The sequence below is a fragment of the Acomys russatus genome, chromosome 7 (genome assembly GCF_903995435.1).
Source record: "Acomys russatus chromosome 7, mAcoRus1.1, whole genome shotgun sequence".
Lineage (NCBI taxonomy): Eukaryota > Metazoa > Chordata > Mammalia > Rodentia > Muridae > Acomys > Acomys russatus.
In genome coordinates this window covers 29,084,383-29,100,972 of record NC_067143.1, presented here as the reverse complement: position 1 = coordinate 29,100,972, position 16,590 = coordinate 29,084,383, and the positions used below count along the sequence as shown (strand labels likewise).

General features: G+C 44.0%; 1 protein-coding gene and 1 non-coding gene across 2 annotated transcripts in view; both read left to right on the top strand.

The window, feature by feature from the left end:
* St8sia2 (ST8 alpha-N-acetyl-neuraminide alpha-2,8-sialyltransferase 2) overlaps window positions 1-16,590 on the top strand; it is a 106,824-nt gene that overhangs the window by 47,842 nt on the left and 42,392 nt on the right. The gene's annotated exons all lie outside the window — the stretch shown is intronic.
* On the top strand, window positions 7,087-7,215 carry LOC127192536 (small nucleolar RNA U109). The gene has a single exon (XR_007831005.1). It is a non-coding gene; the product is annotated as a small nucleolar RNA U109 (small nucleolar RNA).

The window sequence follows — 16,590 nt, the reverse complement described above, 5'->3', positions numbered from 1 at the left end:
TATATATATATATATCTTTGTTATATATATATCTTTGTGGAATATGCTTAGTTGATGCTAGCCTCCTACACTCCTACACACTTTGGATATATTCCTTTAGTTCATTCTTACTGACACTTGTGAGTTAAGCACTATTATCTTTGCCATTTAATGTAAAGAAAACTGAACCTTAGAGACACCAGGAACAGACACTAAGAGGGTTCTGAACCCTAGTGTGCATGATCTCAAAATCAAGTCTAAATGAGAACAGCTCAATGTGTGGCCCAGGATCCTGCGCTCACCTGTGCACTATGTATTCTTTATGTACACAGGATCTGTGTATTACTCATCTACCCTGAGATGAATAAGGAAATTAAGCCGAAGCCTTTGGAAACCTCTGCAGAGCTTCATAAAACTTTTTCCCTAATCAGTGACTCCTGTTAGTGAAGAGCCTAGGAGAGTGTCCTAAGGCACATACCATTCTAATAATCGGTTAAAAGTTTAAAAAAAACAACCTGTTTACTTGAGAGACATTGCTTTAAATCATTATACTCCTTCCATTCCATCTTGTGTGAAAACAGTAAAATAAGCTTGCTAAGAAAGAGAAAGTCACTGCAGCATTGATGCTAACAAACAGCTCAGTTATTTATGGTCTGTGACTTTGGGCAACACTTGCCCCACCCAAACACAAGGCAAGAATAAATAATAGAGCTGCCCTGTGTAAAACTGGTCTTTAATATGCCCACTGAGGCAAATCCCACTATCTGTCTCCACCTGTGCAATCTTTCTCCCATAATAGACTCTCAGCTAAGCACATAGAAACCTAGAATAAGCAAGAGTTCTCTGCTTCCCTTGTAGCTAGTTTTGTCACTTAAACTCTCTGGAAATAACTCTGGAAGAAACTTTCTTTCTTACCTGTTAAAGTCATTTTTAGAAAACTGTGTTTGTTTCTCTCTTAACCCAGATATCACACGAATAATCAAGAGTCTATTATATTATTCAAACAAACTTCGTAGCACAAGAACTGAGCAGTTACTACTCTAAACTTAACCCTCTCGGCTAATTTGGCTTCCTCCCAGCTTGCATCCCAGCAACACTTGCACTTGGTAGCTTTCCTATTCCAGCTCCTTCTTCTGGTCTCTCTTGGACCTCTCCCATGGCTGAATCCCCTACTTCCTCTTCTAACTCCTCCTCTCCTGGCTGGCAGGAAGCACAGCCTTTCTCTTCCCTGCTCAGTGACTGGCTGTAAGCTGCTTTACTGTCATATCAGGGGACAACTGAGGATCCGTGTTTCTACATTGAGACAGAAAATTCTGAGACCAAGGACGGCAACCAGATGGTGGGTACCAAAATCAGCATTTGAACTATACAATAACCTTATGCCTACACTTAACTCTCCCTCCCCCAACCTCGATTTATTATTTGGAAGTTGGATGAAATAATCCACATAAAAGAGCGCCACTGGGAATGGCACAAGGTTTAGGGATTGGCCCTTGTGTTCAAATTTATTCATTTCACTCATGCAAGGAAACCAACTGAGCCCTAGATCTAACTGTAGTCCTACATCTTCTTTGTCAAGAAAAATATGGGGACTGGCGAATGCCAATGGACAACCATACAGACTCTGTTTGAGCAGGAGAAATGGGGAAGGGTGCTCCCAAAGTGTGTTATGATACAGGAAACCAACTTGAAGCCAAGGTGCTTGCTCAGGTGTACAGTGCAGTGTGCTACCATGCCAGCGGGTCTACATTCTGGTCAAGTCATGGCATCGTGCCATTGTGGAGTAGCACTGCTGGGGTTTATTTAAAGATGACATGTCATTAAGCACCCTTCTCTCAGAGCTGTTTCATGTAGTTTCAGAACTGTGGCCACTGTCTGTTGCCACTGGTAACTAGTATTATGCTAGAAACAGCTTGGTCTTGCGGTTTGATGCAATCATTAAAAAAAAAAAATCAAATTCTGAGACTAGCGAGATGGTTCAGCAGGTAAAGGCAACTGCTGCCAAGGCTGACAAACCCAAGTTTATCTTCAAGACCCTAATGGTGGAAGGGCAGAACCCACTCATGAAAGTTGCCCTCTGACTTCCACATGCACATACACAAATGAATAAATGGAATAGAAAATACATTTTAAAAGTTAAACCACTAAATATTAGCATACATGGAATACATAAACTTTCAATTCAATAAGAAACAAAGACAGCAGGCACCCAGAACCTGGCACTCCTAATTTTTACACCCTTCACTCTTTTCTATGCACTTGATAGGTTTTCGTGGGGAGGAGGGGCATGGAACAAGTGCTCTGTCATGGTGTGTGCCATGTACCTGCCTTCCCAACTATGGCTTTAACAACTTGAGGATGATGGTTTGAAGTTGATCATGATAAAACAAAACCATATTGATTGTCCATCACACATCATATTGTGGATCCAGAAAGTGATAAGCGTCCTTATCCCTTGGAAGTTTCTAATTTCATTGAAGTTGCATGAAATTTTGAAAGAAACTGGTCTATATGAGACAGAGAACACTAACACTGCATTTGATTAGGGCCAAGCAAGCTAGAGTGTGGTCTCAGCTTTCAAACACCTGAAGGAAGGTCTGGCAAAACCCAAGAGACTCCAACCTTCATCAGAAAGAAGTCCACCAGCCTTGGCCACCGCATCCCAGCTGTCAGCACGATGAAACAAACCTTGTCTGTGGCTGGAGAGGAGAACATGGTTCCCACAGATACCCATCATCTGAGTGGAGGCAAAGGGGAGAGATGTAAGATGGACCCACGGATGGCAAGCAACAGCTAGCCGTGGATGGCTGAGGGTGGGGAATCTCGTGCCAGACTGTAGGCAAAGCCTGGCGAGCTGAGAGGTCTGACTCGGAAGTCCCAGTGACAATTCTATGGAATCATGAGCAAACATTCTCTTTTGCTCTCTGTTCTCTGCTACCTGGTACTCAACTTCATGGTTTGGTTCTAAATTGTCATTCACGCCCACTGAAGGGTTTGTCAAAATGCCAAGGGGGAAAATATGCAACAACACCCCCACCCCATTTCTCTCCCTTGCAGCTCACTGTAGAGTGTGCACGTTTCCACACCCTACCCACATCTCTTGCTGATAATTTCAGAAACATTTGCAGCAATTGCCTGAGTATATTTCTTTTCGTTCCTTGGCTAAACTACAATTTTGCTATGTAGGAAAGTTACAAATGGAATGCAAATGTGCCCCTTCGCTTTTCCATATTGTTACCACTCTGATTCTGATTTGGAAGAGGAAAATGTGGCATTTTTAGAGAACACTCAAATGTAGTGTAAATTTCAGATGAAAAGGCAGGCTCTTTCAGTTATTGAAGGTGCAGAAACACAATAGCTTATTAATCTACCCAGACTATGATATCTTGCCTCTTTCCCCTCCCTTCCACGCTACCCTATCCCAACATACACATCACATTCTCTCTCTCCCTCTCTCTCTCCTTCCCTCCCTCCCTCCCTCTTTCCTTCCCTTCCTCCCTCTTCCCTTCCTCCCTCCTCTTTCAGAGATGATAAGCAAACAAAACGATCACACTTTATGGCTACAAGGATGCTAGGTCTTAGGTTCGAATTTTGGTTAATTATTCTGTATTGACTGAAAGGACTTTTCCATGTGGAAAGACAAAAGTCGTCAATGATGGAGGCTGTGCAGAAGTGAAGATATATTTGCTCCCCAAGCCCCGACACAGCAGAATTTGGGGGCGTATGGTACAAATCGAAGGAGGTGCTATTCATAAATAGATTCAGAGCTACCAAGAGTTCTAGGGGAGCCTCAGCATCCCCAGGATCTGAATCTGGAATTCCCTCCACCAGCTGAGCCACTTAGGCAATTTAGCATCTATGAGCCTCAGTTTGCCTGATATAAAATGAAGATGATGTTATTTATATGAAAGGATCTCCAAGATCACTAAGAGAAACAGCCCTCAGCCTGCCTTGCAGGAACATGTACTCACAAATTTTGGTGTGCTACTGCACACCCCCGCCTTCTCCCTAGGCAGTGTGTTGGACAAATTATTATCAATATAGCAGTTCAAGTGAAAATTTTTCATAGCCAGTCTATATTGAGGGGGTTAGTTAGATAAGTGATGGTAAAGTTGCAGAGTGTTCACGAATTGCACCTCCTCTGGGGCTTGGCATCTCAAAGGACATCCCAACCCTCAGCCTGAATAGTGTGACATAGAAGGGCTGTCTAGCTGCTATGTGCTGCCAAGCTTCTGTGCGGCCTCCTTCTCTGCTATCCCTCATTAATATAAACTTCCTGGGCCCTTTTGAGTTGCCTAAACAACTAATATACCCTATTAATTTGAATTAAAATGTTAATGAGTGCTAATGACTTTTCATTCGCTGATGCTCCCATGTAAGTCCCGCAGTTTAGCCCAAGCATTCAATGACTTGGTTGAAAGAAATGATTGCTGTAGGACACCCCAGTTTTCTGAGAACTCCAATGCAGGAAAGGGGACTTGCTTAGAAGAGGTGGAAGAGAGAAGGGATTAGCATGCCGAGCCAAGCCTGTGCCTGTGAAACTGTGCTGGCTACGATTATGTTGACTTGACACAAGCTAGAGTCAGCTGAAAGACAGGATCCTCAATTGAGAAAACACCTTTTAAAAAAAATCTAGCTGTACGGCATTTTTTATTAGTTAGTGATGGATTGAAGGGGGTACAGGCCATTGTGTGTGGTACCATCCCTGGGCTGGTGGTCCTGAATTCAATAAGAAAGCAGGATGAGCAAACCATGTAAAGCAAGCCAGTCAACAGCACTCCTCCACGTCCTCAGCATCAGCTCCTGCCTCCAGGTTCCTGCCCTGTTTAAGTTCCTGTCCTGACAATGTGCAAATGTAAGCCAAATAAACCCTTTTCTCCCCACCTTGCTTTTGGCCACGGTTTTTCACCACTTGCTGCCAATCTGATCATTCATCATCATCCCAAATTCCAGGAACAAACTCAAGCCGAAGAGACAACAAGGGCAATAGTCATCTATGCATAGGTCACTGCTAAGGACGGTGGCCCTAGAGTACTCCAGCCTATGTGCCTTAAACAGTATTCTGTAGCAAACAGGCAAAAGGGTCCCTCCCTCTCCACCCTCTGAGCCAAATCCTACGTCAATGACCGCCATTGGAAGGAGGGTCTCAGCAAATGTGCCCTGGGGACTTCTCTGAGTGTCTGGGCACACAAATTTCTCTATTAAGAAATGGTATTTGATGCAAGTTTCCCTGGCTTCCTGGCCACTCAGAATGGTTCCTTTCTAGTAGATGTGAAGGAAGAATACTGCCAAGCCTAGAGTGAGAACACGGGTCACCAAACAGAGAATGAAAAGTCTCCACTGTAACAGTGTTGGAAGCAGTGAGGTTTGCCCGACCTGATGAAGTGAGCATCGTGTTACTACTTCCTGACATTCTGTCACAGTGAGACCTATAATTGGGGGCTGCAGAGATGGCTCAACTGTTAGGGCATTTACGGTGAGAGCTTGAGAACTGGAGTTGGAATCCTCAGAAACCCCAGTTAAATCCTGGTGGGTGTGGTAGCCCATCTAGGGTTCCGGCCTCGGAAGGTAGAATCAGGGATTCTCATGGCAAGCTGCCCAGCCAGCCTCACCATATTGATGAGTTTGGAGTTGGACTGAAAGACCCTGACTCGTGGAAGATTGAACAAAGGTGATTCCCAAGACCAACCTCAGGCCTCCACATACATATACACATATGCGCACACACACACACACACACACACACACACACACACACACATACATACACACACACACATACATTCCACACACATAAAATGTAGGGACCGGGTATGGCTGGAGGAAAGGCAATGAGCAGCAGAGAGAGAGGCCAAGCTGGTTTCCTCTTGCTCTTTGTAGTGATCCTATTAATTAGTAACAAGGAGGAGATCAGCTCCACTGCAGCTTCTATCCTCATGCCTGCCCTCCTTCTAAACAGAAGGCCACTAGAGGGCAGGAGCCGACATGGCTCTTGTTAGTATTACTAGCCTCTGGCACAGAACCTGGCACAAGATAACTGCTCAATAAATATTGCTGAGTGAATAAAGAGAAGGGAGAGAAGCAAGACAAAATAGTACCAAGAACAGCTCACACCTCCTAAATGACCCATCAAGTCAGACAGAGAGAAAGATACTTGGAAAATTTGGACACAGGATAAATTAGACCACATAAGCGGTTGTCACTGACACAAAAGTGTGTGCGAGTGTGTGTGTTTCATTGCTGTTTTGACAGGCACAGCCAAAGGCCTTTTACCCAGGTTATTGTAAATTCTCCCAAGGTGACAACACCACCGCACCAGGCTCTGTCCTATACAGTCCCCATGAAACCATGGGCACGTGACATTCAGATATGTCATTTATGTGAAGAAAACAATGCACAGAAATAATTCCCAGCAGCCCACCCCTCGGGATAGACCCCGCCTCCACATCTGAAAGGCCATGGAGCAACAGACATCACAGTCCTGCTATAGCTAACACTCTCTCTCTCTCTCTCTTCCTCTCTCTCCCTCTCTCTCTTTTCCTTGGTTTCTGATGGCACTGCTTAGGCTCAGCAAACAACAGCTAGTTTATTCTGTTCTGAAGGACAGGGGCCGTGACCTTGGATAACACTACAACAAGCATTTACTTGAGCTTCTATTTGAACCCTACAAGACCTGACTTATAACAAGGACACCAAGAAGGATTCGGGACTGTAAAAGCAAAACCTGTGTGGAGCTAAAGCTCCAGGCCCCTATCTAGTTGTCCTGTCCTTCTTCCATCTAACAGTGAGGCTTCCTGGGTGGTGACCAGCATTGATGCTGAGGGAGCAGGGAAGAGGGTGGCTATTGCCTAGGACCAAGCAGGGTCAGAAGGAGACACATCAAACCCTCGGGGGGGTTGAGGGGGAAGCACCTTCAAAGTCTTTTCTAACTCAGGTAGCCTCTAGAAATTCTGTCATAAAAAGCCAGAAGCTGACATTAATAGGGATGCTACTGCATCTGAATGAAAGTCCATCAAGAAGAGAACAAAAGAGAGAGAAGAGAGCCTGGTTCAACATAGAGGCCTTTCAAGTTACCGCCAGGCAGGTTCAAGAGCAAAGTGTAGCACATCGGACAGGCGCTCTGCTCCTCTTTAAAGAGCATGGATTTATCCATACCGTACGACATGAATGAAATGAGTTCTCAGGGCTGCCAGCTTTCTAGTTAGGGTTCTGCAGGAGTACGTTTCTTCCACAATGAAAGAGAGGGGAATGACATCCAAGGTTAAAGCAGTGTCTGAAGCCAAAGGACTGTCAATAATGGCTGCAAAACAACTGGGTGAGGACATTTTTGTAGCGACCATTTCCAAGCGTAGCTTCCAATAGATGGGCCACATTTTATCTGATCAGTGTGGTGCAAGCAGGAAGTCTAACTTGAATATTTTCCTGAATTATCTGCTCAGCTATCCCACTACCAATTTTGGAGTAACATTTGTTTCTTCGGGAGTCTCTAGCACACCCATGACTGCACACTCAATTCTTACCTGCAGCTGATGAAGAGGAGGTACAAGGCAGCTTCTCACAGATACATGGGAATGTAGCCTCATGTGGGTGACATCCTGAAACCTCACATTCTGGGGTTACTCACTGGCTGGTCCTGGGTAAATCTCAAAGCCTTTGAGAGCCTTGAACATCCTATCTCTAAAACAGTAAGAAATAAGAAAGCACCACATTTCTGACACAGTGCCTAGCATATGCTAAGACTCTGCACATGAAACCATGACTATTTTTAACAGTTCTGGGAATCTTCCTATCCTTACAGGCAGCATTTTGTCTGTATGGCCTGGTGGGACAAGAATTGTCACCTGGGATAATGAAGATATGGCTCTTGGGGTGCAAGCTCTGGTAGTGGAGAGGAGACCAATTAGTCTGAAGGAAAATATATACAAACACATATACACTTTTAACAGTGTTTTCTATTTGGAAATGATGTAAATCTAAATTGTGAAGAAAATGATTAAAAAAAAAAAGTAATGCTAAGCAAAATCTGGTTGGGTGTGAATATGAAGAAAAATTGAGATTTTAAGAATTTGGACATCATCTGCCTGGGCACCAAAAAGCATCAAGGAGGGATTTTATACCGTTGTGGGTAGAATAGTAAAGTGGTAGAAGAAGAAATTTTAAATTATGCATCTCTGAGCCAGAAGAACTGTTGAAGATGCTCTGTGGACTCAATTGCACCCCTTCATTTAGAATCATCCAGATAGCAAGCTTCCTCTAACCTATGCCCATGGGTGACATTTTTCATGTGTTTTCTAGGGAAGAGAAGGCCTGTTCAGGCCTTACACAGTAAGCCAAGCAAAGAGTAAAGACTACATTCAGAAAACCCACAATATCCTATCCAGGAACAGAGAGGCAGCTACCACTGGCAAACACTGAAAAAAGCTGAGTAAGATGGCATGATGGTCAGTTTTTGTCAACGACACAAGCTACAGTCATCTCGGAAAGAGAACCTCGCTGAAATGCTTCCATCAGATTGACATGTGGGCATGCCAGTTCTTGATTAATGATTGATGTGGTAGAGTCCAGCCCACTGTGAGTGATATGGGTGGTTTTGTAAATGAAAGCAGGCAGAGCAAGTCATGGGGAGCAAGCCAGTAAGCAGCATTCCTCCACGGCTACTGCTTAAGTTTCTGCTTCTAGGTTCCTGCTTTGAGTTTCTGCCATAACTTTCTTTATGGTGGTCTATAAACTGTGAGCCAAGATACCTTTGGTCATGCTGTTTAACACAGTAATAAAAGACAAACAACTGGAAAACATTGTGGCAAGGTAGTCCTACAAGAATTCTTTGAGTGGAAATAAGGCAGATTAAATTGGGACAAAGGACAACGTTAAAAGGAAGAGACAGATAATATAAATGAGATTTGAAATTTGCATGATAGTTGCAAAGGGATGGAAAAAATTTAGAATTGGCTGAGGGGAGTATGGAATTCGGGACCTTTTAAGATTAGAACAAGGTTAAGTGAACATGATAGTGAGTGAGTGTAAGCCTGAAGCATAAAAGTAGTTCAGACCCAGGCTCTTCAGCTAGGTTTCTGGGTTCAAATCCTGAGGTCCTCATTTACTATGTGGATGGGATCACATTTTTACTTTCTCTGTGCCTCGACTTCTTCTTGTGTAGAAATGGATACCCATTCTTCCCTCATGGTGCTATAATGAGATGATGTGAAGTAAGGCAGGATTCATGGATCAGAGCCTGACTTACAAAAGCTCTGGGATACATATCAAAATCATGCAGCTGGTGGGAATTGTTGAGTTCGTGGAAGAGGAAAGACACAATGGATAGAAGAGCCTCAAGGTAGAAAGGAAGCGGTTCAGAACACAGCTGGAGAGACTGGCTTTGGCTAAGAAGATATCTGGTTCCTCTGTTGCAACTAGAGAAACATGGGAGGTTGCATCCTTCTATTAATGAGTATTAATTGAACCTCAGGTACAATGTACCCAACACCACCGGAGGTGCCAATATTAACGCAGACACAAGCTTCCGTCACGGAGCTAAGACTGTAAGAGAAGATGGTACCGTTAATAAGTGTGTATGGTGATTAAAAGATTAAAGTGATGGAAAGTGAGGAGAACTTCAATGGGAGCACAGGAGACGGTAGATGCTAGTTTAAATGTTGGTCAGGAAAGGGCTTGCTACACAGATGGCATTTGCGCAAAGATTTGAAAAGGAAGAAGCATTCCCTGGGGATCTCTCTGGAGCACATATCCCAGGTGAAGGTACAGCTAGCACAAAGCACTAAACACGGAGCGTGCCTGGTAGATCCAGGTGGAGGAGCATGGGACTATGTCTGGTTTCTCCTTCCTTCATCCCCAAACCCTGCTTTAGGAGGCTGAGCCTTCTCTAGAGAAAAGGGACACCTGCAGCTCTCTGGACTCATCTCTTCATTCCCCAGTTCTTCCTAGAATACACCACCATATGTGTGGGAAGCATGCCTCCCATGGCAACACTAGCATGAGCAGGACCCCATTCATATGTTTGGCCATGGTCTATAGGGGTGAGGAGAGCACTGGGAACTGGGTATAGAGAGCAGCTTGTTGCAAATAGGCTAGAACAGGAAGGCGGAGTGGAAGACCCTGCCTTGTAGAGAATAGAAATGAAAGATCTCAGAAGAGGCTTTGTAACCACAGACAGAGTTGGTTGCTCCTGCTGATGTGACTAAATATATGGGGAAGAAGCAACTTGAGGACGGTAGGGTTTGTTTTGGCTCACAGTTTGTGGGGATACAGCCCTTCGTAGTGGGAAGGCTTGGGAACAGGAAGCTTGTCACATTGCCTTCCCTGTCAGGAAGCCACATGCAGGCAGAAGTGAGGATAAGCTATAAAACCCCAAGACCCTCCTCCCAGTGACGTACTTCCGCCTTCGAGGCCCCACCTCCACCCTATGGAGGGTTTCACACCTTCTATAACAGTGTCACCATTTTGGAACCACTGATAAAACACATGACCCTGTGGAAGACACTTCATAGTCAAACTACAAAGCCTTACATTTAAAAGTCACTGGGGCCAGAGAGATGGTCCAGTGGGTTAAGAGCACTTTTGGCTCTTACTGAGGACCAGCACCCATAGTAGGAAACCCGCAGCCTGTCACTCCAGCTTCCAGGGATCAACGCCCTCTTCTGGCCTGATTGGACACTGCATATTCATATGCATACTGGAACACACATACACACAAGTAAAAGGAAAATGTTTTTTACAAGCCTTTTCTACTAGCTTTTCACCAGTTCCAGCTCATTTATCCACAAAAACGCACACACCTTTGAGTTTTACACGCTGTTATCTGGGTCTTTGAGCCATACAGACTTGATAATGCAGTATTATTTTAGATAGCTATTTATAAAGTCTGTCTCCTTTAAAGATTTGGAGGTCAAGTCTCACATGAATTGGCAACCCCAGTTTATGCATCTTCTGTGGTCTGAGTCTCCATTCACTCTGAAAGCATTCTGGCTGGAGTGTTAAATCATATTGTCTCCCCCTAGTTAGAGGTAAGGAAGAGGAAGGATGCAGAATAAGCCTGGTGCAAAATCCTGGCATCCAAGAGACTTGTTTACTTGCATTTTGATGTGCAGATGCCTACAAGTACTTTTATATAAAGGCTATGGAAATTGGCTGGAACATAATCAAAGCACTAGGGTCTCAGGGATGCTTTCTGAACTTAAGCAGAGGGGAGAGCCAAGAGTGAGCTAGTACCTTTTTGCACACCAAGGGAAACTGATTGACAAGAAAAAAGTTGGCTGAAATCAAAGCAAATATATAAGTCAAATCAAGCTAGTATTTAAAATAGAAGAAAGAATAGCAAGGGAGGCGATGAGAAGTGGAGGAGGGGAGCTCAAGGGCACAGAACATTGCCAGCCTCCTTAGCTGAGTTAACCTCTGGCTTTGACCACGTCCTTGGGAGTCCAGTGCCAGAGACCTCCACCATTACAGAAGCAACACTGTCAAGGTTGGCATCTACATGCATCTCCAACTTTTCTGTATCCTATGGAGCCTTTATATCTACAGAGTTTAAGCACTTCCTACAAGAATAAGGCTTGCTGTATAGAAAAGGAGTCCCAGATACTGGTAAGCACATTGTAGAGTTGTTAGGCCTGGCCTGAGAACCAATAATGAGAGAAACTGCCAATCCACATGGGCAACACCAAGAACAAGTTATGTTGCTTCCTGTGAAATTAAACCTGTAAGAGGAATGCCTTCTGATGTCACTCTACTTCCTGAAATGACCACTGACAAATTCCAGTGTGATCCAAGCTAGTACTAGGGAGCTGGCCAGCTGGAGTTCCACACTGGTGATGAGTTGGCCTTGCTGGAGGGCATGACCTATGTTAGACTTGCGAATGCCACATATAAGCACAAGGAAGTCCTCAGGGAGAAATGTGGCAATGATGTCCCCTAGACTATGAGTATCATTTTGCATCCTAAAATAGGGGTCAACAACATGCTATAGCGATCAGGTCAAATCCGGCCAGCTCCCTAGTACCAACTTCTGTCTTAGTCATTGTTCTATTCCTATGAAGAGACTCCATGACCATAGCATCTCTTATTTCCTAAAAACATATTTCACTGGGGCTTGCTTACAGTTTCAAAGGTTTAGTCTATTATCACCAATGGTGGCATATAGGCAGACATAGTGTTGGAGAAGTAACTGAGAGGTCTACATCTGGGTCCTTAGGCAGTAGGAGGAGAGAGGGCCTCTGGGCCTGGCTTGGGCTTTTAAAACCTCAATGTCCACCCCAGTGACACACTTCTTCTGACAAGGCCACACCTCCTAATCTTTTTAAAGTACTGTCACTCCCTGATGACTAGACAATCAAATATACAAGCCTATGGGGCCATTCTTATATAAACCACCACATGGTCCTTAAGCCAAGAATGGAAAGTAGTCGAAAGAATAGAACTAGCGTTCAATGGTTTACAAGTGTGCTCTGCCTTTTCTGGATCTTTCCATTAGATCATGTAACCAGCTCAATAACCATACCAACCAGATCCTATTATTCATTCTATAAGTATTCTACCGAAACACATAGAAGCTTCTACATAGGCCAAGTGATAATCTAAGATCAAACAACTAATGATTAGTTCATATAGAGCTTGGTCTATTTCCCCACAGGAAAAGTTCCCCGTCACTGTAATGGGAGAGCATAAGTTCTAAAAGAAAGGTGATATATGAGTTCACAGAAAGAAGGTATAAAGGAGCTCAGAGGAGCGTAGAGGAGAATGAGGCCCCCTGCCCATAATATGGAGGAACAGTAAATTTGAATTAAGCAAAACCTTATCTATCCCACCCCCAAGAAAGAATTACATGTTTTTCGTTAGTAGACTGGTGAATCTTTTGAGTAAAAAAAAAATTCCACTGAATTATTATATTTTTAAATGTCATCAATAAAACATTTGTGGAAATTTTTTTCTCTCTTATTTCTAAAGGGTGTGCATATCTTTAATTTTTCCTCTTGGCTCATAAGGCCTAAAATGCTTACTGTCTGGCTCACTGAAAGAAAAATTAGCTGACTCATACCCTAGGAGATTTGAAACCCTGGAGGTGACTTGGAATGAGACTGGAAAAACCAACTACAGTGTGAGGTAGGGGCCACTCCTGTACCAAAATGCACCTGTGAAGGTCAAAAGATGATCTCAGGTACTGGTGTTTGGCTTCCATCTTGTTTGAGATTGAGTACCTTCTTCACTGATCCCTAGGCCACGCTAGTTGACCTGCAAGCTTCTTGGCATCCTCCAGTCTCTACCTCCTGTCTCTCGGCAGGAGAACTGAGATTCCAGACATGCAGTACTCAATCTGGCTCTATGTGGGTTCTAGGGATCTGAACTCAGATGCCTATGGTTGTATGCCAAGAGCCTTACCCACTGCGCCATCTCTCCAGTTCCACTTTTAAGGTAGTGAAGGGCAAGGACACTCCACACCTTGGAGTTTGGAAGGACAACCTTGAATTTATTCTCTTGCTGGCTGCGGTGGTTACATCACTACACTCTAGCTTGCAGACAGATGTGAGTCCTTCATCAAGGATTCTCCAATGGTCATGACCAAAGATGCCTTGGACCAGGATGAGTAGAATGCTTACAGCAAAGTCTCCTTAGTGTAGGTTATATCCAGATGGTAGGCATTCTTCTTGTTGTGGCCATCCCAAACCAAACTACAAAGACTCCAGGCACATACACATGAACCACCTCCCACTCAGAATAAGCAATGTTTTTAATTATGGTTGCTAACTTGGTGTTAAGGATCTGTACTGAATCAATCAGTCTGGGGCCTCTTGCTCATTCAAACAAGGATAGCCAGCCTCTCAGAAGACAGGGACAGGCAGTAGAGCTCAATATGTTTGCAACTAATTCAGAACTCCGGGCAGTGGAGCCCCTGAGCCATCACATGTGGGTCAGCAGATGGGACCTCTGCATCTGTTCAAACCCTAGGAGCTCTTCTCAGGGAGGGTGGAGATGTCCCCTACAAAGAGCACCTGCGTGATGTTCTGCCACCCAGAACTGCATCATCAAATGCCAGCTCTCCATGGTACACCAGTAGGTGGCTAAACATTGAAAACATGACATGAAGTTTGTCACCAAGAAAGACGCCAGATGTTGTGTGATTCTATCCACCTGAAATATCTAGAGTAGGCAGATCCACAAAGGTGTTAAAGACAGGCAGTGGAGTCATAGTTATGGAAATGACAAGAAGGATTGCTTACTGAATGTAGTTTCTCTTTGGGACGAGACAGTCTGAGGATGGATGATGGTGATGGGTGACAACATTATTAGTGCTTTAATATTCCTGTGCTGTTTTTGACCATGATAAATATGGTAAGTTATAGGTATAAAGAGGAAAGAGCATCTTTTCAAAATTTTATTTATTTATTCACTTTACATCCTGATTGCAGCTCTCTATCCTGCCAGTCCCCACCTTGCATAGCCTTCACCCCATTCTCCCTTCTTCTCAGAGAAGGGGGAGGACCCCCTAAAGGGTACCAACCCACACTGGCACATTAAATCACTGTAGAACGCATCCCCTCCCAATGAGAGCAGAGAAGGCAGCCCTCTTAGGGGAATGAGATCTAAAGGGAGGCATCAGAGTCAGAGAGGGTCCCACTCCAGTTTTGGGTGATCCACATAAAGACCAAGCTGCGCATCTGGTACATATGTACAGGGGCTTAGGATAGTCCATGCATACTGAAAGAGCATCTTTAAATCAAAACCCTTGCTTGACCATTGGTAGAAGCCCCAAGTCTGCTCATGTGACTGATTCCAAATTGTCCTTTCCCTCACCTCTTTCCCTATCATATGCTCATAGGACCATATATTAGTGTATGCCTGGGAGTCAGCAGGCAGAAGCTCAGTAGGTTTTATGCATGCATTGGAAAAAGGTCTTCAGTATCATACCAACAATGTGAATGTAGTACCTACACATTCATGAATCACTCTTCAGTTTAATCTTCTACTCTCAAGATTAATCAACTGTTTAAGTTGGGTCCAGACTCTTAATTAAAGCTGTCAGCTCCTGAAAGTTCATTTTCTGAGCTCAACTCTCTGGTGAAAAGCTGCAACTGTGGGAAATTCTAACACACATAGACGCTGGGCATGACCTTGAGTATACACAATGGAGCCTGATGCTCACGTATCAGAACAGTGCATTGTACCTCACTAACATGTACATTTGTGATTTGTCTATTGAAAAAGAAACAGTTAACATGAAATTTAAGAAACTGCAGGCTAAGGTCTCAATTTAGTTGGCAGAGTTATTTGTTAGCATGCATGAAGCTCTGGGTTCAGTTGCTAGCACTACAGAAACCGGTTGTGTGGAGCACATCTAGAATCCCAGCACTCAAGATGTAGAGGCAGGAGAAGAGAGAGTTCAAGATCAACCTAGGCTACATAGTGAGTTCAAGGCTACCCTGGGCTGTGTGAGACCTTGTCTCAAAAAAACACATAACTTAAAAATAAATCCCTAGAAATCATTGGGTTCTGATGCAGAAGCTGTACAGAAATTCCTTTCTAGTGTTTGTTGGTTGCTTTTCACCAAAACTGATCCAGCGGAGTGTAGTTTTGATGTGTTGCGTTAACATGCCATTTCTTTTTCTTGTCTTAGTTACTGTGGACTCTGCTAGGGGAGAACATCACAGCTGTTGCAGAAAACACTTTCTAAGCTGTAACACTTTCAAGTGGCCAAAGTTTGTCACCATCATAGCTGAGTATTGTAGAAAGACCAAACAGACACTTGCTATTGCTGATATCAGGCCTCGGCTTAGAGACCTTATGGAATGCAAAGTTGTTGTTGTTTTTTGGGTAGTTACACAACATATGTCATTGTGCAATTCACTTTGTAGATCATTTTTAGCAACTTTTTAACCCGATCACCATGTCCTGTCTCCTAAGCAAGCATTAGTTTACTTTAATAACATTTGAGGCAAAATGTGACCATAAAACAAAAAGAAAGGCCGCATCAGTTTATGTGCTTCCTTCTAAAGCTGGATTCCTTCCGTCTCCCTGTGAGGGATGCCAACGGGGCAGCACAGTGTCTTCAGTGGTATAAGGAAGGTGTAGGATCAAGTATGCAGACTTCTGGGCTAAGAGCCTAATGATTGAAACCTAACTTGGTTCACTAAGCTCTGGGCCAAGACACTTTATGAACTACAGAAGTGAACAGGATGGGGCGCCACCCTATTTAGCTTGTTATATTAATAGTCCCAACAGAGAGAGGGCATCATGCCACACCATGGGGTGGGGGAGGGGGTACATGAGAAAGTCAGAGTGAAAAAGAAGAGATTGGTAGGAGCATTTAGTGTGGTTTCTGTAGGAAGGAGATGGATGAGGCTGGTGAGCAGGCTAGTTTGAGCAATTTCTGTAGGCTGTCGGGTATAGGATCTGGTCCTGATTACCTTGTATCTGCCCTTCGAGTTACTTTGGAAAAGAATCATGGCATTTAGCTGGACCTCCATCAATGAGGCAATGGGCATGCGTGCTACGCCCATGGCTGGGCAGTACTTGAAAGCCTTAGCGATCTGTAGAGTTAGTTAACCCTAGGAGGGACGCTGTCTGAGGAAACAGCAAGACCCAGGGGTCAAAACATCAAAATAT